This window comes from Vulpes lagopus, chromosome 6 (genome assembly GCF_018345385.1).
Source record: "Vulpes lagopus strain Blue_001 chromosome 6, ASM1834538v1, whole genome shotgun sequence".
NCBI lineage: Eukaryota > Metazoa > Chordata > Mammalia > Carnivora > Canidae > Vulpes > Vulpes lagopus.
In genome coordinates, this window is record NC_054829.1 from 115939331 (window position 1) to 115966929 (window position 27599).

The window sequence follows — 27599 nt, forward strand, 5'->3', positions numbered from 1 at the left end:
ATCCCATCCCTCCACCCCTTTCCCCTCCAGCAATTCTCAGTTTGTTTCCTGTAATTAACACTCTCTTATGGTTTTTCTCCTTCTATTTACACCTTACTTTATTTTTCCTCCCTTCTCTTATGTTCATCTGTTTTGTTTCTCAAATACCACATATAAGTGAAATCATATGGTATTTGTCTTTCTCTGACTTACTTTGTTTAGCATAACACTCTCTAGTTCTATCCACATCATCTCAAATGGCAAGATTTCATTATTCTTGATGGCTGAGTAATATTCCATTGTATATATATATACCATATCTTCTTTGTCTATTCATCCATCGATGGACATCTGGACTCTTTCCATATTTTAGCTATTGCAGACATTGCTGTTGTAAAGGTTGGGGCGCATGTGCCCCTTGAAATCACTATGTTTGTATCCTTTGGATAAAGACCTAGTAGTGCAATTAATTGCTGGATCATCAGGTAGTTCTATATTTAACTTTTTTATATATATATTTAACTTTTTGATAAACTGTTTTCCAGAGCTGCTGCACCTGTTTGCTTTCCCAACAATAGCATAAAAGGGTTCCCCTTCCTCTGCATCCTCGCCAATACCTATTGTTTCCTATGTTGTTAATTTTAGCCATTCTGACTGGTGTGAGGTGGTGTCTCATTGTGGTTTTGACTTGTATTTCTCTGATGCCCAGTGATGTGGAGCATTTTTTTATGTGTCTATTGGCCATTTGTATGTCTTCTTTGGAGAGATATCTGTTCATGCCTTCTACCCATTTCCTGACTGGATTTTTTGTTTTGTTTTGTTTTTTGGGTGCTGAAGTTTGACAAATTCTCTAAAGATTTTGATTCTTAGCACTTTATCAGATAAGTCATTTGCAAATATCTTAAGGAGGTAAAAAGTCTTAAAACATGCCTGAATAAAATGTCTTTATTCTGTCTTCACACTTGTTAGAAAATTTGGCAGAACAGAAATCAAGATATAGAATAATTTTCCATCTGAATTTCGAAAAGATTACTCCACTGACTTCTAGCTTTTCATGGGGCAGGTGAAAAATCTGGTGCTTTTCTGATTCTTGATCTTTTGTATGTTTTTAATCCCCAAGAATTTGTAGGATCTTTTCTTTATCTCCAAAGTTCTGGAATGTTGCAATAGCATGCTTCAGTGTGAGTTATGTCATGGCACGCATTATGTAGGGCATAAGGGAGCTCTCTCAGGCTACAAACTCATACCATCTATTCAGGGAATCTTCTTCATTATTTCTTCAAAAGTACCCTACCCCATCTTTTGTATTCGCTCTCTCTAGAACTCCTGTTTATTAGAGTGTTGGGCCTCCTGATCGCCAATCTTTTCCTTTTCTCTTCCATTTTCCATTTCTTTATTTTTGATTGATTTTCTGGAAGATTGTCTCTTCCAGAAATCTATCTCCCAAACTTTCTTTTTTTTTTTTTTTTTTTTTTTTTTTTTTTTATTTATGATAGTCACAGAGAGAGAGAGAGAGGCAGAGACACAGGCGGAGGGAGAAGCAGGCTCCATGCACCGGGAGCCCGATGTGGGATTCGATCCCGGGTCTCCAGGATCGCGCCCTGGGCCAAAGGCAGGCGCCAAACCGCTGCGCCACCCAGGGATCCCTATCTCCCAAACTTTCTTCCAAAATTTTCTATTTAACTTCAAAGGGCAATTTTTGTTTTCTGAAGTTTCATTCTAGAGCCCTTCTCATTTTGTCCAGATGCGATATCTCTTTCTACCACATGTGGATATGAACTATAAAGTTTGTTTGTTTTTAAAGTTTTCTTCTGCTCCATACATAATCTCTATTTTCTTCACATGTTAGCTTGATTTGATGCTATTGGTCGTGGCATAGGCTTTCCTTAATTGCCTGGTAATCCTTGGCTGTCTGCTCACATCTAAGACTAAAGAAAGAAAATAACCTGCTTGGAATAGGCAGGTACACATCCCTGTAGGGTGCTCTGGCTAGGTTGTTTTATTGTTTTTGTTTGTGTCATTTTTTGTTTGTTTGTTTGTTTGTTTAGTTAGCCTCCCCTAGTGGACTCAACCACTTTCTCACCTGGAAAGTAGAAATTTGGCTGACAATTCATTTCTCTTACAGACCTGCAACTAACCCTCCCACTGTCAACACCATCTGTACCCCTATTCTGATATTTCTAAATCTTTCTGAGCTCCTGTAGTTCAATCAGCCTTCTTAGCTTTCCTGAGTTTTAATTGTTAATTCAGTTTTGCCACTAGTTCATCTGCTTTCTAGTTTCCAACATTCCATTGCTGCCATATCCTCTACTTATAAGTACCTCTCTCTCTCTCTCTCTTTGCCTTTATAGGTTTGTGCCAAACAAACAAACAACAGAAAACCCCATACTGTTACTTTTATAAAATTTGAGGTGGGAGGATGAGTAAATGTGTGTTTACTCTGCTGCTGTATTTCACCAGAAATCTTGAAACTGTCTCTTTCTTGTCTGTGTGTGTCTCCCGTTGGCTCTGGAGGCAGTTGAACTGAGGACTATATCTCATTCATCATTACAGTCTAGTGTCCAGCATTTTGCCTGGCATACGTTAGGAGCTCAATAATTAAGGGTTTATTGAATGAATGTAGTACAATCATTTTTTTTTTGAAATAGTAACCAATGCTGTGCTTTGTTTTTCTCACCAGTATTTCATTTTCCCCTTTCCAGCTAGGTTAATCTGTTATCATTGCTCCAGGGAATACATGGGACAACAGAGAGCAAACTATGCTGGATTTTGAGCTCCAAAAATGTAAGTGTTTAGGAAAATTGAAAGGATGCATAGTAAAAACAAAATATTGGGGAAAAGCATTGTGAATCATCCCTCTACCTTTGCCTTGAAATTGGGAGACTGATCCAAAAGAGTCAGAACTTAACTCCAGGGAGGCAGCAAGCCCTAGGGAAAAAAAAAAAAAAAACAGGTACAGTGTCTAGACAGCTAGGACAATCTCATTCCACTAGACTGGCTCAGGAGCACCAGAGAGTTTCTCGCATATTCAAGAATGAAAAAAAAAAAAAGGTAAATGGAGAAACACAGCAGATCTAAAAGGGGCCTTATAAAAAAGAGTGATGGTTAAGAAATGCCAGGCTGGACTACTGAATGGGGAGACTGGATTATTCTTATGTCCCTGGATACATCCTGGATAGATGACATTAAGCATTAGATCCCTCCCAACCCTGATGCTTTGGTACTACATAAGTCCCTTCTTACTTAAACACAATCTTAGGGAAATCCACAAATTAACCAAGACTAAGTTTCTGCCACCCAAGTAAAATGGAAGCCCAAGACTGAAATTAAGTTGACTTACAAAAAAATAAAATCATATTTTCATAGTATCTCTACTGGTTAGTTGAAATTCATATTACTAAATACTAAACAAATATGGTGATTATGATCACCAGATTATTAATTTGAAAATTCATTTGAAAATTCACAAGTGTTTACACATGAGATGATCAAATATGTTACGGTAACAACATGCTAAATTAAAGTACAGATTTACTTGCAGATGACGAATCATCCATAAAATCAGCCATGTGGTTTATAGAATAGGTAAATTCCTTGGCTAAACTGTTTATATGGTTGTTAATCTTCATGGAATAACTAAGGAATACAAAAACATCTATCATGAACATATGTTAGGACTGCCACCTTCAACCAAGATGAAGGTCAGCGTTCTCTCCGTGGATGTTTCCAAAAGCTGCATAAAGTACACAAAACAATATCTGCCTGAAGGCAGAGAGGAACTTCTGGGGAAACTCATCCTTGAACAACAAGATTATGGAGAAGAAAGAAACTTAGAGAGGAGAGTTGGCATTCTGCAACTGATTTTTTCCTCTGGTAAGATAGCATTTGCCTACTCTGAGCACTGGGCAAGAAGCCAAGGGCCAGGCTGTGGATGTGGGCAGGAGGTCACCAAGAGGCCGAGAAGGCAACAGAATTTTTGGCAGTTTTGGGAACTGGAGAGAAAAGTTGGATTCTTAGGAGTCTGGGATGCCAGTGAGAAGAGTGGGTGGAAAATCGAGCCTGACACTTGACCTGTTTTCCCAAATTCCGATGCTGCCTGGACAGGATATTAAGAAACTAAGCAGAATGTCTGTGAAAGTACAGCTAAGATTTTGGAGTCTCAAAAGACTCACCAGGAGGAAAGGGTCACAGTGGACACCACAGGTCCTCAATTGGAATCTTAGGAGGGTGTTTTGCTATAACAAAAATATTATACATTATTTTTCATAGTTCTGGAGGCTGCAAAGTCCAAGATCAAGGCATCAACAAATTTAGTGTCTGGTGAGAGCTGATTTCTTGGATCATAGACAATCATCTTTTCACTAAGTCCTCACATGGTGGGAAGGACAAGAGTCTCTTCTGTAAGGGCACTACTCCCATTCATGGGGACTCCACCCTCATGACCTAATTACCTTCCAAAGGCCCCACTTCATAATACCATCACCTTCAAGGTGAGAATTTCAACATACGGATTTTGGGGAGACATAAACATTCAGTCTATAGCAGAGGTTTCCTCTCTAGAAACAGGGATGGATCTGAGCTGGAAATGAACCTCACAAAAACTATAATGTGCCATGTGACATTCTGGAAAAGGCAAAACTATGAGGACAAAAATAAGATCAGTAGTTGCCAGGAGTTTGGGCTTGGGAGGGATAGATAGGTGGAGTGTAAGAGGATTTTTAAGGCACTGAAGCTAGTCTTTATGATACTGTGATGGTGGATACCTGCCATATACATTTGTCAGAACTGAGAGAATGGGTTCACTCACCTAAAGTGAGTATAATGATGCATCAATGTAGAACCATCCCTGATTAAAAAAAAAAAAAAATGCACCATTCTGGTAAGAGATGTTGATAGTGGGGAAGGCACAACATGTGTAGGGGGAAGGGACATACAGGAACTCTGTACCTTCTGCTCTACATTTCTGTGAACTTAACATTATTAAAAAATAAATAAATAAATGCAAGCTAAAAAAACCCAAAAAACAAAAACCTTGTAATGCAGCCAGCAGTCAGATCTATCTTTGATTGTGTTAAAGTGGTCAGCTCCCTAGCAGAGGAAGGGGTAAAGCCTCTCCAGAGAAAGATTTCACCCCTAAGCCTCTACAAGGCTTAAAATACAATGTCTGGTACTTTCAGGAGACATTTAACAGACTTTCCAGGAGACAAAAACTATAAAGAAAAAATAGAAACAGACATGTTGTTAATACATATATTTTAGTTATCAAAAACATTTAAAATAAGTATGATGAATGTACTCAGGAAAAACAGATGAGAAGAATGTATATTATTAGTTTATTTTTTTTATTTTTTATTTATTTATTTATTTATTTATTTATTTATTATTAGTTTAAATATAGATATGAACTGTGGAGCACAACATATATCAAGAAACTAGCATTTATTGAATGCCAATTTTGTGCCAGGCATTGTTCTAAGTGATTCTTTGATTTCTCACAACAATCCTATGAAATAAATGCTGTGCTATTATTGCCCCAACTTTACAAAATGAGGAAACTGGGGTATAAGATGGTTAAACAAAAAAAAAAAAAAAAGATGGTTAAACAAATGCTTATGGTCCAAAGACTAGTCAGTGGCAAAGTTAGAACTCAGGCCAGAGCCCTTGCTTTGAGTCACGATGCTATCTAGAGTACCCATCTTCTCCAGCTGCAACAGCCATAGATAACAATGTTTTGGTTAAAGAGATGCAGGACCTCGATGGGTCAAATTATTTAGGTCACCAAAATGTTTTGTTTTCCCATGGCCTCAAACCATAAGAATGTGAGCATTCCAGTTAAGCCAAAATTGCACGGAGATGTAGTCTTGAAGCCATGCTCCCAACAGTGCTTGTCTGCAAGTACCAAAAACTCAGAAGAAATATGTCTAATTTTAGGTAGACAAAAAATAGAAAATAAAAACATGTGAAATTTGATCAAAAATAGTGCTCCATTATTAACCACCACCTAAATTACCTTTTTACAGCTTTTGCATGGACTCACTTTAATTATTATAATTGCCACCTATGAATTCTTAGCTGCAGAACTAGTTAGTTCATTTATCCCACCTGCGGGTTGATAATTTGTACTGAAAATTCCACCACATACATAGGCCTCTACTTTTACTAGCAGTACTCCCTGAATACACCAAGTCCATTCTTGGGTACACACTGTTCTTGTTGACAGATGAGATAGATGGTTTACCATATTACCAGGTAAACATTTAAGAAATGTACTTGAAAGGACAGAGGATTCCTCAGTATGAAATCCCTCCCTGTCTCCTGCACTCCTTTTCCCAATAGTGTATTTTCACTCCCAGAAAAATTTACCATTTGATTTGATTTCATTTGATTTCTCTAAGTCTCTTCTATACAGATAAATCGAACCTTTGTCATCATTTTTGCCTTAGTATGAAATAATGAATGACTCAATCTTATGGACAGCCTGGTATGATCAGGGACATGAGAAGTTGGTGTTTCAACTGGGATGCGTTAAGTACAAGTCATGACAATTTTTGAACATAAATTATAGGACTATTGTTTTCTTAATCACTACAAGATGAAGACAGTAATACAATCTACCTCTTAGAATTATTGTGAAAATTTCGTAAGAATAATGAGCATAAATATGCTCTAGGATATTATGAGGCACAGAGTAGATGCCTAATAAATGATTATTTTTATAATTAATTATAATGGCTTTGGCAATAATGGAGAGATTTAAAGGAATCAAATATATTTTAAAAGATGGCAAGACAATTATAGCAGATCTAAATAAAGTTTAATAAAAGAGTAAAATGAAGTACTCAACTCATGAAGCTAGCTTTCACTGTCCAACATCATTTTTGCTGCTTTAGATAATATATGAAAGACTAAGATGTATCTTGTGATCTCATTGCAACCTAAATATTTGTAGATTTATAAATCCACTTAATCATTTAAGAAATTTTGTGAAATCATGGGGGTCCTGGGTGGCTCAGTCAGTTGGGCATCTGCCTTTGGCTCAGATCATGATCCCAGAGTTCTGGAATCAAGCCCCATAATCAGGCTCCCTATTGAGTCACCCTCCCTCTCTTTCTTCTTTCTCTCAGTCTCTCTCAAATAAATAAAATATTAAAAAAAAAGAGGGGCACCTGGGTGGCTCAGTCAGTTAAGCATCTGTCTTTGGCTTGGGTCATGATCCCAGGATTCTGGGATTGAGTCCTACATCAGGCTCTCTGCTCAGCGGGGAACCTGCTTCTCCTTCTCCATCTGCCTCCCCCTCAGCTCATGTTCTCTCTCTCTCAAATAAATAAATAGAATCTTTTAAAAAACAAATTTTGTGAAATCAAAATGTCAAGTTTATAGCTAAAATCTTTTCTCTCCATTTATCCAGTAACCCATGATCTCTTCATATGTCTATTTACTTGTGAAAAAAGCAATCACCTAATATAATGCTCACCCACACAAGGATGGTGCACTATTGTTTTTCTCATACGAAAATTATCTTCTTGACTTATTATCATCAGGATATGCCCATTGAGCTATTTTTTTTTCCAATAACAGCAGATTATATATAAAACTCCAACATTTTCTCACTGAGTTCCATTTGTGACCAGAAGCAAATGCTTCCAAGATTGTTAAGAAGTTTAATAAATGCAGTTTGGCTACAGATCAAAAATAAGGGTGCAAGAATTCAGGAGTTACCTCATTAATGCCATGCTTTTACCAACCTGGCTTCTCAGAATGATTACACCTGGGCTAGTTTTCTAGTTAGCTTTGTGAATGATGCAATGTTTACTCAGTCAGCTGAGAAGCATGTATATCCATGAATTAGTGTGACTGGGGAGAAAGATCTAGAAAGGCAGAAGTCTCTGTTTAAACTAGGATACCATATAGGGAGACAGGCTTGGCGGGAGTACTCAGTGAGTCACTGATCATTGGTCAGTGGCCTAATGACTTACCAAGTGTTTGATCTTGAGCAAGTAATTCATGGGCATCTTGTTTTTCTTGCAAGACAAACACTATTATTAGAGTGGAAATTTCTCAATTCCCTTTCTCACCCTAATATTCTGCTAACCTTACCTACAGAAAAGGAAATTGAAGGTAAAGATGTTTTCTTTTCTTTTTTCAACATTTTCAATATTTTATTTATCTATCTATCTATATATTGAGAGACAGAGTATTCACAAGAGTGGGAGCACAAGCAGGGAAGGGCAGGCAGGGAGAGAGGGAGAGAGAATCTTAAGAAGGTTCCTTGCTGGGCAAGCTGGATCTCAGAACCCTGAGATCATGACCTGAGCTGAAAGTAAGAGTCAAACGCTTAACCAACTGAACCTCCCCAGGTGCCCCAAGACTTTTTGTTTCTTATTAAGAGGTGTCACTCTCAAAGGCTACCATGATAACTACATATGTAGAAATAAAAGATTCAATAAAATTAAATTATAGAAACTAGCAAAATAAAATAAAATCCGACTAATTTTCTTAGAAATCACCTTCAAATGAACCTTTATGTCACATGAATGACCCACACAAATCTAGTTATTTGATTTTTACAAAGTCACAAAGGCAATTCATTGGAGAAAGGATAGTGGTTAAATGGGGCTGCAACCAGTGGGCATTTTTATGCAAGATAAAAAAAATAAAACTAGACACAAACCTTATACATTTCACAAAAGTTAATTCAAAATGGCTCATAGAAGGAGGCCAAGCATAACTCCTGATCTCTTAAGTGTGAGCTACATATAGTAGTAACTTCCTTCCAAAGAGTACAGTATGAAAAGGGGAAATAGTCACTTTATGGTGGAGAAACCTAACAAACACCACGTCAGCCAGGTGATCAAGGTCAACATCAACAGCTGTAAGTCATATTGATAGCATATACTCCTGATACAATTTGTTGTTGGTCTTCCTCCATAAAATTCAGAAGCCCAGTCTAATCATAAGGAAAAAATCAAATAAGTCTTGATTGAGAGACTTTCTTCAAAATACCTCACCAATACTTCTCAAAATTGTGAAAGCCAGCAAAAACAGGGAAATCAAAGAAACTGCCATAACCAAACAATCATAACTTAAAAACACACAATGATTTCATGTAATGTTATATGCTGGATTGAATCCTGGAACAGAAAAAGGACATTAGACAAAAACAAAAGAAATATGGATACAGAAAATACCTTGGTGAGTAATAATGTATTAATATTAGTTCATTAACTGTGTTATAGGTAATATACTAATGTAAGATGTTAATACTAGGGGAAATTGGGTGTGGGGTTCATGGAACTCTCTCTGCTATGTTTACAATTTTTCTATAAACCTTAAACTATTCCAAAATTAATGGTTTATTTAAGAAAATGAACTTTTTGTGTATTTCCATGCAAAATATTCACACCAATAATATTGCTTTGAATTTCTTTCTCTTTCCTTCCTTCATAGTAAATGATACAGCTGCTACATAATATTATTTAGTCCTTTAAGGATCCTTCAATTTTGGAAATAAGTTGCTAGATTCTATAGAATTACATCTTTGAAGGCGAAGTATTACCAACCAAAAGTAAGAAAAAAGCAGGTTGCTTTTTGTATGTATTTCATCAAACAAAACAATACTAACAAACCATTATCTTAATAAGAAAAAACAAATGGAGCTCCACTGATTTGGGGATGATCTTCTTCTGTAAAATCAAATGATATGGAGTGGATTTAAATAGGCAAAAAGCTATAGCAGGCTGGCTTCTTTGTTGTATTGTTAGTCTATCTTAGGTTAGTTACTGTTTGATTTGCTGCCCGTTAAAATGTTTCCCAGGAATGGGGTCTGGCACATACCCTGTGCTACGCTGAGTGTTCAGAAACTTGCATTTTTGTCCTAATTTACCCACCAACAACTTGTGTGACACAGAGTCTCTACTCTTCCATGGATAAAGAATATACCAATTTATGCTGCCATCAACAGTGAATGAGCGTGCCCACTTCCCTCTACCCCTGCCAATTCTGTGTTTGAGGATCTTTTTAATCTACAAATTTGATAGGTAAAAAAGTGATCATTTGTTGTTTTTATCAGCATTCATTTTGTTATCAGTTCGAACATTGATCATTTCTCTTTCTTCTTTTGTGAGTTGCCTATTCATACATCGCCCTTTCTTCTATTAGGGCATTCTTTAGTTCTTTGGTGGAATTGGGTAGAGCTGACCTCCAAGGTCTCTTCCTGCTTTGCAATTGTAGACATAAGAGTAACTTATTACCACTGGCTGACACACTATCATAGATTTGTTTTGCAGATTACCTGGTGTCACCTGGCACAGAGTGAGGACCTGGAAAGACATGTAGGATGGGCTAGAAAAAAAAAAGCCGAAACTTAATCTAGAAAAGAAGTGTTCAAGGGGATCTGACTCCAAATATTTGAAGAATAGTCATGGGGGAAGGGCCAGCACACATGTTCTGAGAAATTCCAGAGAACAAACTTACGGCCAAAAAATATGCAGCAGTAGTCTATATCTGAACGAGTATAACTTTTGAGGCTGGTGGCCTCAGTCACAGATGTCCCAAAGGAGAGTGGCTCACAGAACAAAGTTGGCTCCTCACAGCTGATAATGATAATGTAAATTCCCACTCACCTACTTGGTTTGTTTTTGTTGTTGTTGTTGTTGCTGTTTTAAACTGCCTTGCTTTCCCCACCTGCCAACCTCATCCCTCTCCTCAGTTTCTGAAACCCAACCCTGCTATGGTTTCTACTAAAAATACTTCGTATCTGCCAGGTGTTTGGGACAAAGGGAAAAAAAAAAAGTCTTGAGAGGCACTGTCCTAGTTCACTGAAATGCCTTCTGCAATGCTAAGAGTCTGTTAGTACAAGAGAAAGCATTGGCTCAGCATAGCTTCCCCGCCTCAGCAGAACTCTTGTCCCCTGATAGTCCCTTCCCTTTCCAGGGCCACCAGCAAGTCCTTGTGGAATATTTCCTCTCACAACAGAAGACCTTGTTTCATAATGAAGGCAATTTCACCATGCTTGGAATCCTCTCTTACTGGCTTTTATAAAATGCTTGAAACTCCTCCTACATATTTTAATCCAGCTACCTGGGAGATCTGCGTAAGAAGCCTCCCTAAATTCATAGTCTTTTTTTGGTGAGGCAAGGACTGCTTTGCAGATTGCAGCGTTAGAATTCAGAAGAACTCATTTCTCCCCTCAGTTGGAAGGAAAGCCACAGGCACTGAGTACACACAGCAGTTTTCCATCCTTTAAGTGATGTGTTGGTTGAAAGCCACAATGCACTCATTACAGATAGGCGTTCCTAGAATAATGGCTTTTTCTCTGAGACCACAGTTCCTTCCCAGGCCAACAGTGAAAATTAGTAGAGAACAAATCCACTTGGAAGGCAACCTTCCTGAAGTGTCCTGCCATTTCACATTTTCCCTAACAACTCACAAAACAAGCAGATGAAACATAGAAGATGGCCTCATAGAGAAAGGACATAATCTGTACCATTTCTTTCTAATTTCCTCCTGGTGAGAACAAAGCTTGAGATCACCCTATTGCAGTCTAATGCTGCAGAAAACACAGTCTCATCAGAAGATATAAACATCAAAGGACAGTACTTTTTAATTTTTGTAAAACAAGTTGAGTATCTGCTTTAGTTTATCAGTTTCATTGATAATAAGAGCAAGTATCAGCAAACACCTCCCATCTAAGTCACAGAATATTTTACTATCAGGTTTTTTTTTTTTCAAAGATAATCCAGGCAGTAAAATAATGAACTGAGTGACTGAGGAAAACCTGAATTATCTTTAGATAGGTTTCAAGCCAAGTTTATTGTGAGTTATCTGTGTCTGACCAGCCAAACCTGTTGCTGAGTACTCACAGCTACTGCAAGGCTGTTCATCTATTTAATCCATTCAAGGGGCTCCTTCCTCTCTTGGGAGGACATTGCCCAGAGAGCTGCCACGTTGATGCTTTTGTTATACTCAACACCAGCCTTTATTGTTGTTCTTATAACCTTACGTGGAAATCGTACGTTTTTACAGGTTTGTCTCCTCTACTACACTGTGAACTCCTTGAAGACTGCAAGTACATCTTATTTATCTTCACTCAGAATTTCAAGGCCTGGAGCAAAATAATTGTTCAGTGTGTGTTTGTTGAAGTGACCAAAGCGATGACCTGCCATCAGACTGAGGCCCAGTGGTTAAGAAGATGTACTTCCAATAGCAGGTGTCTGTGTTTTTCTTTTTTTTTTTTTTTTATGTCTGTGTTTTTCATCTAGGGTCCCCCACTATTCAACTGTGTGACATTGTACAAGTAACCCATTTGCACCTCAATTAATCTGTTGAATGGGGTAATAATAGGATTTCCTTTGTAAGATTGTTGAGTTATGTTGTTGAAGCATGTGGAAAATTGCAAGCACAATAATATTTGCTACATGTTTGTTGTGGTTGATATTGTTATTATGGCTAGGCGATCATAAGACCCCTATTAATACTGGAAGAATTTCTGGCATGGGTTCATGGGTCTTTGCCTCAGAGCCTTTGAGCAAGGAGGCAAGTCAGGAACATACCGCATGGTAGACAGACAGTAGATGATATATCAATGTTCTATGACATCTGTGAATGAAATGTAGCTAATATTGGGCAAGTACTCCCTGTTAGATGGTTTATATATGCAACCTCTTTTATTTTTTATTTTACTGATAGGCTTTACTTTTTAGAGCAGTTTTAGGTTCATAGAAATGGCATTGAGATTTTTCCACTCATGGAGAGCCTCCCCCATTATCAACATTCCCTGCCATAGTGCTACATGTGTTACAATTCATGAACCTACACTGACACATCAATCACTCAAAGTCTATAGTTTACATTAGGGTTCACTCTTGGTGGTATACAGTCTATTGGTATGGACAAATGTATAATGACATGTATCCACCATTACCATATCATACAGAGTAGTTTCATTTTCTTAAAAGTCCACTGTAAGTGATCTCTACATTTTCAAAAACAATTATGAGATATTACTATTATTATTCTCATTTTTAAAAGATGTGGAAAATGAGGCTCAGACAGTACAAGCGAATTGTCAGAGATTATACACCAGCAAGTGGATCACTGGCCCCAGAACCCATTATCTTTCTGTTCCAAGTTGCCTCCCAGTGGAATATGCAGAGAGCAGATGAATCACAGGAATGTAATTAAATGTTCCCTATACAGTTCCCCTGCCCCAACTTATGAGGATATAAGCCAGTGTCACCAGCCTTCCTCAGCCTAGGGTGCTAATGAGGTCTCAAAAACAGTAATATCCAAATAATGGCAGTTTTTAGGCCTCCCTCCAGCCCTGAATGTAGTTCACTGGATATATTTCTGGGAGTTAAAGTAGAATTAAGAAAAATATTTTTTCAGACAAGTCATTATGAAATTATTACATTGTCCTAATCAAATAATTAATAATGCATAAAATTTCTCCTGGGAGTCCTCAGTCAAAACTATGCTATGCCCAACTACAAAACTCTAGGGATGGATTTCCTATTTCCTCACCCACCACAGGCAACAGTTCATTTCCCAAAGAAGCATCAACATAACTCCATGCTTTTAAATCACAACACTACCCATAATGTTGCAAATACTATTCTTCATTTTCTGAGTGAAGAAGCTAAACTTTTCAGAGTTAAGTGACTCCTCCAAAGTCAGAGTTAATAAAAAGCAGAAGACTGAAACTCAAACATTCACCTTCTACACAGCCTCTCTGACAACCGGCTCTGAGCCAGGTGCTGTGGAAAAGCTTTGTGAAGGGTGCTCTGCCATGTGAGGGCTGCTAGTGGAAAACAAGACAGTTCCCACCCTTGTTCGGAAGACAGACCCATAAATAATTACAATGAAATGTAAAAATGGTGATAGAACATATACATAAAATGCCACTGGAACACATGGAATTCTTAAAAAAAAAAAAAGTGACATGTGAGCTGGGCGTCAGAGAGGGAGTCGGAGTTTGCCCAGGAAGGGAAGTGCACACTGTAAGCAGAAGGCAGTGCTTGGGCGTGGACTACGTGAGAAATGTGAGGGAGTCATTTCTTGATTTTTGCTGCATTTTAAAAGGTGAGACATTTTCAGTTACATTATTCATAATACAGCAGCAGTAATGAACCTTGCCAAAGTGTCCTTTAACATGGCTACTTGTTAAGTCCATCTACATATGGACTAATATATATACCATTGGAGTCCAAATATATATATTTAAAGTTACTTAATGCTGGTGTGCTTTGGGACTGTTATCTTAAATTTCGCCCTTTATCTCAGTGGTTCTTGTGTCTGGGGCCATTTTCACCCCCAGGGGACATTTGGTAATGTCTGAAAACATTTCTGTTTGCACAACTTGAGGACAGAGATGCTCCTGGTATCTAATGACTCTAGACCAGCACGCTGCTAAACATCCTACACAAAGGCCAGGCTCGCACAACAAAGAATTGTCCCATCCAAAATGTCAACTGTGCTGAAATTGAGAATCCTTGCTCATCTGCTTGGAAGGCCGTGATTCTCTCTCAGACTACCAGCAAAGTCCAAAGCAGGAGCTCCCCTGCTCCAAACCACAGATATTTCCATTTCAGAGGAAGTAGCCCTGGAGCTAATAAACCCATTAGCCTTGCCTCCCAACCTGGCAAAACCCTGCTCTGCATTATCTGGGCAGAGAGAGAGCACAGAGAAGACATAAAAAAGAAAGTTGATCAGGGGTCCTGAGGACAAACCAACAGTATCACTTAAAAAAAATTCACTAATTTTTACCTAACCAACAGAACCACCAACCTAAGTTTTAAAGCTTTGCCTCATTCTGTGAAGGGACACCATATATATATATATATATATATTTTTTTTTTCCTGTGTTGTTTTGTCTTTACTCTGCTTACTTCACAGTCTTGACAGCAGGTCAAGGTTACTGAGCACTTCCTGGACACCAAGCACTGAGCTGACTGCTTTATGTGAATTATCCCCCATTGCAGTATTACTTCCAGAACGTACATTTTCTCCTACTGGACACTTATCCTTATGAGAGAAAACACTGGAGTGGTTCCAGGCAGTTACATCACTTAGGAAACAGCACACTCAGGTTTCAGTTTGGGTATCAGTTTCCGCAGGGCAGGCCGGGAGGGGAAATCCAGTCATCAGAGCAGGGGGCGTTCAGTAAGCAGCTCCTGACAGCCTCTACCTGTTAGGTCGGTGCTATTCTCTCAGAAGGCTCTTACCCTCAAGGAGCTAGTGGAGAAAAAAATATGTATATTTATATTTCTTCTATTTCTTCTTCTATTTCACCACATTTCAATACCCTTATGATCGATGAGCCACTCCTATTTCTCAATGATTCCAGGCAAGAAAAGTATTATCCTGTAAGCATTAGGTGTTAGAGAACTTGGCTTAATCCAGGCTGGGTGCTGGGGTTCAGGCAGGAGGAGTTTTGTGGTGAGAGTTGCTTTGTTAGAGAACTTCGGGGTGGAAGGAGGTGGGCCAGGTGAGAACAGAGCAGAAGGAAAGCATAATGACCTCCTCCAGGGCCCCCTCTACACACCAGTCTTAGCCCTAGAGAGAGATGACTTTTCCAACATTTCTGTCTTTCACTCCAATAAGAAATGCTCCTGGCAAGTTTCATAAAACACTATTCGTAATTTCAAAAATGACACACTGATCCTTTCTGTCCTGATTCCATCCCGTTCTCTTTCATGTTGGTCTCAAACTAGTGGGTGAGTACATACATGTCCTGGTTTGTCCGGAACAGTTCCAGCTCACACCTGTTGTCCTTGTGGAATTATGAATACCACCCCCCTCCCCCCTCACTGAATTGCTATCATAAGCCAGCAGCTCATGTTTGGAAAATTCCTGCTTTAGAGAAAAAAAAAAAAAAGCCTCAAGCAGCAGGTGAAGGACCTGTTTTCACAAGGAGAAAGAGCTGCCCCGGGGCTGAGTTAGCAGAAAGGAAACAGCTCCATACTGGGCTGCCCACTCCCAGATTTCTCAACCAAGGTTTGGGGCTTTGGGAATCCAACACTCCCTTTGGCAGGGCTCACAGGCCATGGGGATTGGCGTGAGATGTCGCCCCCAAGTGGTTTCTCAATGGGTCATCAAGCGACGGGCCCTATTCCATCACTTAACAGAGATTATAAAGAAGGATTATGGGGTGCCTGGGTGGCTCAGTGGGTTACACGTCTGCCTTTGGCTCAGGTCATTATCCCAGGACTTTTGGATGGAGCCCTGCATTTGGCTTCCTGCTCAGCAGGAGCCTGCTTCTCCCTCTCCCTCTGCTGCTCTTCCTGCTTGTGCTTTCACGTTCTCTCTCTTTCTCTCTCTCTCTCTCTCTGTCAAATAAATAGATAAAATCTTTTTTTTTTTTTAGATTTTATTTATTCATGAGAGACAGAGAGAGAAAGAAGCAGAGACATAGGCAGAGGGAGAACAGGCTTCATGCAGGAACCCCAATGTGGGACTCGATCCTGGGACTCCAGGATCACACCCTGAGCTGAAGGCAAAGGCAAAGGCTCAATTGCTGAGCCACCCAGGTGTCCCAATAAAATCTTTAAAAAAAAAAAAAAGGATTATGGCCTCAACCCACAGATTCACTAAGACGCTAAAAAAGACCTTGTAAAAGGACTTGGGGTCTATAGAATACAGATTGGGGCAATATTCAGTAACATACAGTTATTTCTGATAATATTTAAGTCCAGAGTTTTAAGAAATTAATTTTCATAAATATCTGTCTAACCAAAATATGCTAGAAATAGATTAGTTGCTTAACAAAGCTTCTTATTCATAATAAGCTATTCAAACATCTTTTAAAAACATAAATTTTTGTTTCCTTTAACTTTAAAAAGAAATTTTCTCAAAGGTATAACAGTTTCAATAACTTTCCTGTGAATGAAACTTAAATTTGAAAAGAATAGCATGGAATGCTTTAAAAGTCTTTTCTTTTAAAGAATTTCCATGTTATTTTTATTTGCTGGGGCTTCTGAGCACAGCTTTAGCCGTGCTCCAGCATAAATCCAGCAATGGATGTTGTCACATTCTTCTCATGTATCGTGCTAGGCTGTAGGCTTAAAACAACAGACAGCTTCTGGCTTTTTTTAGCTTTCCAGGCAAGGGCCCAAAAACAACTTGTTAAAATAGGTGTTTTAAGAAAGATAGAAATGAAAGAAGTATAGTCCTGATTGCGTGCTTTGAAATGTCTTCAATGCCTGTGGATCCCTCCTCTAGAATACCAGACTTGCTCTGAAAATGATAAGCTGGACCTTTATTGTCAAAGTTCCAACGGGATGCAAGAACACACATGCCCTAATGCTGCATGGCATTAGGCATGGCATGGCATTTTCTAACACTATTCTAAATATGGAGATTTAAACAGTCCAGAGAACCAACCCTGATAAAAGTCCCCAAGAACTTATGCCTGGCTACTTCATTCCTTCTGTGTCTCTTCTTCAAGCACCCTGTTCACTTGGCTTCCAAGATGGCTCTCTGGCCTGGATTCTCCCATCTCTGAACTGCTCCTGCTCCGTCTCTTTTGCTGGATCCTTCTCATTTGCCCGGATTCTGAACATGGAGTGCATCTGGTTCAGTCTCTGGCTTGGTCCAACCACCACCATCTCTTACCTTATACCTTTAAGGTTACAGCCTTGTAACTGGTATCTCTGCTTCCCCCTTTTCCCTTTTGGTCTATCCTCAATAACATGTCATAGAGATTCTGGTAAAACCTAAGTCATATCATAGGATTTCTTACCTCAGGATTTTCCAGTGCTTCCTCAGTTCACTCAGAGTACAAGCAAACATTTTACAACAACTTCTAAGACCCTACATGATATGGTCACCTATCACCACTCTAATGTCATCCACTGACACCATGCTTCTCTTTCCCCACTCTTGGCACACTGACCACTTCATGCCAGGAAGACTACTACCACAGGCCTGGCACTTTCTGCTCCCCGAGTCTGGAATAAAATTACCCTAGATTTCTCTCTTCCTTTAGATCTTTACTCAAATGTCACTGTTAGGAAAGGCCTGCCTAGGCTACTCTACAATTTTAACATTCCATCCTATACTTCCCTTTGCCTCTCTGCTTTTTTTATTTTATTTTATTTTATTTTATTTTATTTTATTTTATTTTATTATTTTATTTTATTTTATTTTATTTATTTTATTTTATTTTATTTTATTTTATTTCTTATTAGCACATATCACTCTCCAAAGTCTTGGAAGATAGGGCAGTATCCTCCAGGATCCTGCAATAAACATTATCAGATGACTTATATTGTATTGTGCCCCCCAATAAGTAGACTACACGGGTCCAGGAATCAAGGGATGAAAGCAGAAATGGCCTATTTGCTATAACTCTCAGTAATCCACTTGGAGAATTTGTGCTTACTGTCCTGCCAGTTCTGGGTTCTGCAGGTTTAGAGGTCATAATTTACAAAGGGCAAACTTTCCCCACAGGACACAGCAAGAGTCCCATAAGTTATAGCTGACACTTTGGGACCCTCTTGATGAGAGACTAGCAAACAAGAAATGGAGCTACAACCTGGCTGAGATAACCAACTCCAATCATGAAGAGGAGGTAAGAGCTACTGTTACATGATGAGCTCCTCTGTGTACTCCCTTGTTCAATTTTGATAGTAAACGGACAAATATTCAAGCCACAGCCTGAGGAGGTCATGGTCACCAGAGACAAAATCATGATGGTAGGCAGGCTGTCAGCAACCAGCAGAGAAGCTGAGAATGAGAGTCACCTAGACTGGATCACAAGGGAGCAAGAGTGAATTCCAGTTGCAGTTCTAAGACCAATGACAGCAACAGGGGCTGTCATTCACACCCCGACAATCTTCCTCTTTTAAGTTTCCCTCAGGAAAGAAGCTTAACAAAATCCTGGAAGATCTGCTCCCGGAACTTTCATAATGAAATGAATCTGAGCAGCCCAAAGGGAGGATTTCAGGGGAGGCAGTGGTGTGCCATCCAGGACCCCTTTGAGACAAAGGACTTATTCCCCCAGAATTTCAGAGTGTGGTCAGCAGAGATTCGAGCTGTCAGCCCTCTGTGGGGATTACCTCAGCTAGAGAGTTGCCTTGCCTGAGGTCGTGCACCCTCAGGAAGTCCACATCTAATGACTGGTTAATGTACAGTATAAAGTTTCCACCTCACCCACAAAACCATCGCAACTTGAGACAACTCTGAAGGCCCACCCCAGTTTTACAACTCCTTGTGAGGTTGGGTGAGTCCAGACTACATTATGACTCAAATTTTCTTTGTGCTCGATCATGTTCCTTTCCCTTCCTTTTGCTTCCCTTCCATAAGTATTCACTCCAAGGGCTCTCCTTAGTAAACTTCTTATATACTCATCTCCATCTCAAATTCTTCTCTCCAGGGAACCCGACCTACAGCCCCTTGAAACCCAGGAATCTTGGCTGCTTCATCATACCATATAACTATGCTGGGAAAACTAGTTGATTAGACAATGTATTATGTGTCTGTATACCAAACCTAGTTATGGGGCTTGTCTAAAAACTTGTAGTGGAAGGGGAAGAATATGGAAAAATTAGACTCTACATATCCTATGAATACATATGTATTCAAAAGTAAAATTTAAAAAAGGATTTTGCTGAACATAATCAATGGCTACTGATCTCCAGCTAAATTTGCTTTTGCGTTGACTAATATATAATACAGAAACACTATGTGTAGGACCAACTACCATTGTTCATGGATAGGTAAAATGGCCTGATAAAGATTTCACTGGTACATCACATAGCCATTGTTAGGTTACAACAAATGATCCCAGGATCTCAGTGACTAACAAAAGAGATTTGTTTCTGCCATATAAGGATATGCTGTGGCTCTGTTTCACATGATTTTCTCCCCCCAGGATCCAGATGGAAGGAGATGTTGTTCTCATTGCAGAGGGGAAGAGCAGGGAGTAAATGGTGAGGTGGCTCTTAAAGCATTGTCTTGAATGAGGCACATGTCACATTGGCCAAAGTAAGGTATGAGGCCAAGGCTGACAGATTCAACTCCCTCCCCAGTGAGGGATTCTGTAGAAACAATGTTTTGAACAAATAATACAGTCTACCACAACTGGTAACATGAAAGTCATAGAACATGGCATTTTCAATAAACATTTGACCTCCCTGAGTTAATCCTATACTGAAATCACATGAAGAGGGGGATCCCTGGGTGGCGCAGTGGTTTAGCACCTGCCTTTGGCCCAGGGCGCGATCCTGGAGATCCGGGATCGAATCCCACATCGGGCTCCCGGTGCATGGAGCCTGCTTCTTCCTCTGCCTGTGTCTCTGCCTCTCTCTCTCTCTCTGTGTGACTATCATAAATAAATAAAAATTAAAAAAAAAGAAATCAATGAAGATAATAAGTTCCTGTGTCAGTCATGTTGACAAAGCATTCTGCAGCATCCTGCCTGCAGATATGTACTAATTCTAACATCTCAAAGATACTAGATAATAAAGAATATAAAAGGGGGTGGGGGGGAGTAAAAGAGAGCTTGAAATAAAACTATAAAGCAGCAATGCACTTCTAATTGTGCTAATGTGCTAATTCACCAAAATGTGTTTCCAGTCATCAGAGTCGTTTCTGTTTTGAGTTTGGCAAAAATTCAGGATGTCTGAAGATAAAGAATGGGCCCTGAATCAAGATCCTATGAACTAACATTCTCCCTGGCTTCTTTTCATATGTCATTTTTCATCACCATCATTATTAATATTATTATTATAAATATTAATAGTATAGTTTTTATTAGTCATGCTTTTCTCCTCTCATTTGTGATGATCTTGTATGAGAATGGTTTTAAATTTGTTCTAAAAGTCGCAGGACTGCTATATACATTAGTTATTTTTAAAACAAAAAAGTCTCACAACATGAACAGTGTGGAAATAAGAAAGTTGTCTCATCAGAAATCTGAGATACCACTGAGAAGCGGACACCCATGCAAACACGCGAGGGTTTATTTACAAGCTCGAGTTTGTGTCCAAGTATATCCGACAGAGAAGAACAAAGACTTGGACCCCGAGCTCAATCACTCATCAGGAAATGTATCTTTATGGATTTGGAAAGAACTGAGAGACATTATCACCAATGGTCCTATTATGATGTGAAGGATTCTTCCCTGAGATTCTTCCCCTGTTTCAACTGACCCTGAAGCACTGTGAAATCGTTGGAAGACAAATGTCAAGGGAAAAAATGTTAGGCATTGCTAATTTCAAATGCACTTGTAGTATGGTGTCTGTTATAATACAAGTATTTTTATCTTGAAAAAAAAATCCCGGGGGGCTTAATTTAGGAAGGAGTCTGGAGTTATCATGAAAGTAAGAGTGAGTGTAATCCTGGGAATTGAAGAAAGGGCATTACCAAAGGCCAAAATTTGAGCCCTGTTTTTGTAAGACCATGCTTATTGGAAAAACAGCCAAACTATTAATAAAAACAAATATGCAAGGCCCAGATGCAACAAATAGAAGTGAAACATCACAGAAGATAACCACCTGGAAATCCCAAGGGAGACATTCATTGAAGAGCTCCCTATTGGCATGTCTACTCTTTTCCTGTCCTTCTAGAAATCTTAATGCCAGTCTCTCAAAACTGACTGTGGGATAAGTGTGCCACATTTCCCAGCCATGGCTGTGTTCCTTAATGTCATTTTTGTAATTAAAAACATTGATATATATTAAAAACTGCACAACTTGTGAAGTGAAACCTGAATCTTCAAAGGCAGTATTTTTCCCCAGAGGCCATTGTAGGCGAGTCCACAGTTCTTGGGAGACATGTTTTCTGTCCCTCCTCTGCCACTGGGAGCAAATGTGAGGAGCACCAGCCTAGGAAACCCTAAACTATGCATTCATAGAAACCATTAGAATTAATAATAACTGTAAATCTAAGGATGTTTATGCTCAAGGGTGGGTGTGTGTAGAGTTCCAACATGTAGAAAATCTTCAAAACAGTGCAATGCTCCTGAGAAATTCACTTTCTGGTATCTTGAAATACTTAAAATGTGCTTTTACAAAAGAAATTTGGCTTTGATTTAGAAAGGTATTTTACCTATTAAAATCACAAGCAGACTATTCCAGGTGGGTCTCCACACAATTGCACTGAACCTGTTTACTGGAGAGTTCTTTATAATCCCAATACTCCCACCTGGTGGCCATAAGAGCTCATGCGCTGAATAGTTTAGATCAGAATGGCAATTTGTCCCCCAAAGGGAGGCTGCCAAGTCCTCTGGTCACAGCAGAGAGCCCCGGGACCCAAAGCCGAGTGATTTGGGGACGTCATATGCTGTGGGTGCAAAGGAGGAAAAGGAAAGCAGGTTTGGGGAAAACAATCAGCATAATAACAGCACTCTCCTCAAGGGTATTGTCAGGACTGGTAACCACAAATGAGCACAGTGCCTGCTACATGGTAAATACTTAACATTACAGACACTCGTATTATCATTCCTCTAAGAGGAAGACATGTGGTGGGTGCCAGTGGAGATCATCAAAAGACTATGCAAAGCCCATTTTTGAAGGGAACTGTGACTTTTGAGGGCAGATCTAAGGGGTAAGATGAAATACTCAAGGCAGCCTCCCTCTCCTAGCACAAAAGTTTCACATATGAAAATAGAGAGGCTAGAAATTTAATGAATGTGGTGAGAAGCTCACATCTGAGGTTTGAGCTCTCGTCTTGTTATACATCATAAATTCCTACAGGAGAAAGGACTTGGTTAAGATTATACATATGGAAAAGGTGTCTATTATAATTCACAGACTCTCTACATGAAATAAAAGCTCTAGGTATAATGAATATGAAAAACACCGCAGTCCCTGCTGCCCTTGTTCTTCATCACAGAACCTACACTGGAGAGGGCAGATGTGTGGAGACCCTGGGAGCACCTTCAGCTGCCGTGGTAGGCAGAAACCTCACAAACATAATGAGTGGATAACCCTTCAGACCCTCCCGAACATCAGAAAGTTCACACTGGAAATATTTAGAACCTAACCTTGCATCTCTCTCCTTCCTGACTACTCAGATCCTCATTATCCATGTGCCCATGTATTTTTGGCTCTTGATTATATCCAAGTTAGGTCAGAGTCTGCCAACAATGATTAAATCCTCTTAGTACTACTAACTGCTAATGGTTCATAGAATACAGGTGGAACTCTCCAAAATGTCTTTCTGTGCATTTTAAAGTTCTGGACAGAAAGCTGAAAAACCCCAGAGCACAGGATGCATTTTTATCTCGACTTCCAGATAAAAGCTGTGACTTTGCAAGATAAAGAAGGATGTGAGGGATGACCAGCCAGCTTCCTTTATGAGTAGGAATGAATTTAGATTTCTGGGACAGTGGGCTTCTGCAGGCTGGAGTGGGTTTGCATGGGGTGGAAGGAATACACTTGGCAGGAAAGTACCAATCGGACATGTGGAAGGGAAGATAAAACTATACACCTACAGAGAATACCAGGTATGACATGAGAAGGGCAATAGCATTGGAGCAGACTAACAAGTCTTGGCAAAAACAAAACAAAAAACCCACAAGATATTGAAGTGGGGACAGTACTACAAACTCACATGTCTACATACAAATTAACAAAACATAGGTTATAAATCAACTTGAAATTTCAGCAAGGAAAAACAAATGCTTGTATTAGACAAAAGCAGCTATTGTGAGATGGGGCAATCACCTAAAATAAAATGATGGAAGAAGTATACCTTGTTGAATAGAAAGACTAGCTAACATTTGTTGAGCACGTACTATATGTCACATATGGTCACATATGTTCAAGGTATTTTGCAAGTATTATTGTCTCTACTTTTCAGATGGTAAGCTGAAGCACAGAGAGGTGATGGGCCTGGGATATAAATGCAAGAGTCTGGCTCCATGGCTTGTTTTTAAGTAATACCTCTTAAACAGGTTAGAGCTACCCAATAGAGGATGAGAGAAATCCACAAATTATCACTGGGAGATCATTTAAGTTAAAAATGAGAAAGAAAAATGAAATTCTTGGGATGCCTGGGTGGCCTAGTGGTTGAGTATCTGCCTTCAGTTCAGGTTCTGATCCTTCAGTCCTAGGATCGAGTCCCACATAGGGCTCCCTGCGGGGCGCCTGCTTCTCTCTCTCTCTCTCTCTCCCTATAAGATATATGGACATATTGATTCAAGATTTATGTCAAAAAATTATGTAGCATTGTTGGTAATAGCAAATGCCTAGAAACAACTAAATATCTATTAAGAACGAGTTGGATAAGTGAATTATGCTTCCTGTAACATGGAATACTATAGAACAGCTAAAAACAGGCAGCCCTACAAACAGAATGTAAGTAAGCTCCATGAGGGAAGGAATTATTTTTTTGTTGTTCACCGATATATACCAAGTGACTAGGATTGTGCCTGGTATATAGTGAGTGCTCAATAAATATTTACTGAATAAATGAATAGGGAATATTTGTTACATTTTTTAATGTAAGATACAAAACAACATGCAAATAGTGTAGCTTCATTTGTGTGAGTAAAAAGGATATATATGCATGAATATATATTTCATAAATCCAGAAGTATACATAAGAACCTAGTGACCATAAAGAAGAAATGGAGAATGGAAATTAGAGAGGGGAGTGTGATTTAGCCTCATTGTTTTCCTATTTATAAATAAAATAACATTCTCCAAGGGAATAAAAGTAAATATCAACAAAAAATCAATAAGGAACTAAAGAATGCACCAATAGGAAGACAGGGCAAGATATGAATAGCAACTCACAAAAGAAGAAAGAGAAATTATCAATGTTGAAACTAATACCAAAATTAATGCTAATAAAAGCAACAAATAATCACTTTTTTACCTATCAAATTTGTAGATTAAAAAAATCCTCAAAAAAAAATCCTCAAAACACAGAGTTGACAGGGGTAGAGGGAAATGGGCATACTCATTCATGTTGATGGCAGCATAAATTGGTGTATCCTTTCTGGAGGGCAATTCAGGCCTTAAGAATTTGTACAATAAAGTCAGTTAGATAACTACATTTACACAAGCTATCCAACTGCCAAGAATCAAACAGATGTGAACATTGTTTGTACAGAGATTCTAAAGCAGTGTAGCTTATATATATTAACATATTACATATATATACTTGTTTATTAATACAATGTTAGGTAAATAAATGTTAGTATGTGTATTCAATGAAATATTATGCAGACATTTAAAATTATTTATTTATATACTTCTGGATTTGGAAAGCTGCTCACAACATATAGTTGAGAAAAAGAAAACAAGTCAGAAAAAAAAACAAGCATTCCCAAGAAAAAATGAAAAGGAAAAAATGATGAGAAAATATATGAAACCTGTAGCAAATATAATACTTAAAGGTTAAGCATTAGAAGTATAATCATTTAAATTAGTAATAAGATAAAAGACAAGAATGCCCATTATCACCAGTAGTATTCAACATCATGCTAGCTGTCCTGGTCCTGATTAAATGAAAAGAAATGAAATAAACTGCATTAATTCAGGTTGCAAAGAAATAAAACTCAGTATTTGTACAGTATGACTGACTACCTAGGAAATCCAGGTGAAAATCAGTGAAAAATTATTATTACAATGAACAGAAGAGTTTAATAAGGAGCCAGATATAAGATGATGTACAAAAATCAATTGCTTTCGGGATGCCTGGGTGGCTCAGCAGTTGAGCGTCTGCCTTCGGCCCAAGGCATGATCCCAGGGTCCTGGGATCGAGTCCCACATCAGGCTCCCCACAGGGAGCCTGCTTCTCCCCCTCTGTCTCTGCCTCTCTCTCTCTCTCTCTCTGTGTCTCTCATGAATAAATAAATAAAAACTTTTTAAAAAATCAATTGCCTTCTTTTATGAGCAATAACTACTAAATATCCTCTATATATTATCAACCAAAACTATAAAATGCTTAAACATAAACTTAATCGGGAATATCCAAGATTGCCCATATGAAACAAACAATCTAAGCCATCACTAAAGTATACAAAAAAGGTGTCAATTTTTTTCCCCAAAATTGAGGTAGAAATTCAATGCAATCCGAACCAAAATCCAAAGGAATTTTGTTTAACGGAAATTGATAAATTGATTCTTAACTTCTTATGTGAAACACACACACACTGCACAATAGTCAAGAAATTTTTGAATAATGAAGATAAAATTAGGGAGATAATTGTTCTACTACAGTGTATTGTTATGGAGATTAAACAGTATGTATATACAGAGGACGATGAAATAAAAAACAAAGTTAAACTGATATAGCCACTCTGGAAAACAGTATTGAGGTTCCTCAAAAAGTTAAAAATATAACTATCTTATGATCCAGCAATTGCACTACTAGGTACTTACCCAAAGGATACAAAAATATTGATTCGAAGAGGTACATGCACCCCAGTGTTTATAGCAGCATTATCAACAATAGCCAAACTATGGATAGAGACTAAAATGTCCATTGACTGACAAATGGATGAAGTTGTCACACACACACACACACACACACACACACACACACACACACACACTGGAATATTACTCAGCCATCAAAAATAATGAAATCTTGCCATTTGTAATGATGTGGATGGAGGAAGAGTATATTATGCTAAGCAAAATAAGTCAGTCAGAGAAAGGCAGATGATTTCACTCATATGTGGAATTTAGGAAATAAAACAGATGAATATATGAGAAGGAAGAAAGGAAGGAAAGGAAGGAAGGCAGGAAGGCAGGAAGGAAGGAAGGAAGGAAGGAAGAAGAAGAAGAAGAAGAAAGAAGAAGAAAGAAGAAGAAGAAGAAGAAGAAGAAGAAAGAAAGAAAGAAAGAAGAAAGAAAGAAAGAAAGAAAGAAAGAAAGAAAGAAAGAAAGAAAGAAAGAAAGAAAAGGGAGGGGAAGTAAGGGAGGGAGGAAGGAAGGAAGGAAGGAGAAAAGAAAAAAAAGAAAGGAAAAGAAGGAAGGAAGAAGAAAACTATAGGGACTTAGCTATGGGAAACTGAGGGTTGATGGAGGGAGATGGGTATTGAGGAGGGCACTCATGATACTGGGTGTTATATGTAAGTGATGAATCACTAAATTCTACTGTGGAAACCAATATTATATGTCAACTAACTAGAATTTAAATAAAAATTTGAAAAATAATAAATAAATAAAATAAACAAATAAAACAAAGTTAAAACATACACAACTCACCAGGAGAAAACAATTTCAACTTTCAACTGACAAGTGACTAATAACTGTATGTATATATTTAATTATTTGATATCTATGGTCTTTTGAAATATTCATTATATATCTGTATTATAGCCATTATATATCTGTACTATATATATAAACAACCTATTAAAAATGGGTAAAGGATTTGAATAGACATATAGAGAAGGAGAAATTAAAGTGGCCAATAAACATAAAACATGAGAAACAGGGGTGCCTGGGTGGCTCATCAGTTAAGCGTCTGACTCTTAATTTTGGTTCAGGTCATGATCTCAGGGTGGTGAGATAGAACCACACGTTAAGTTCATGCTGGGCATGGAGCCTCCTTAATATTTTCTCCCTCTCTTTCTCTCTCTTTCTGCCCCTTGCCACCCTTAAAACCAAACAAACACAAGAGGAACAAATCCCTCATAATGTTTCAAATCAAACCTATAA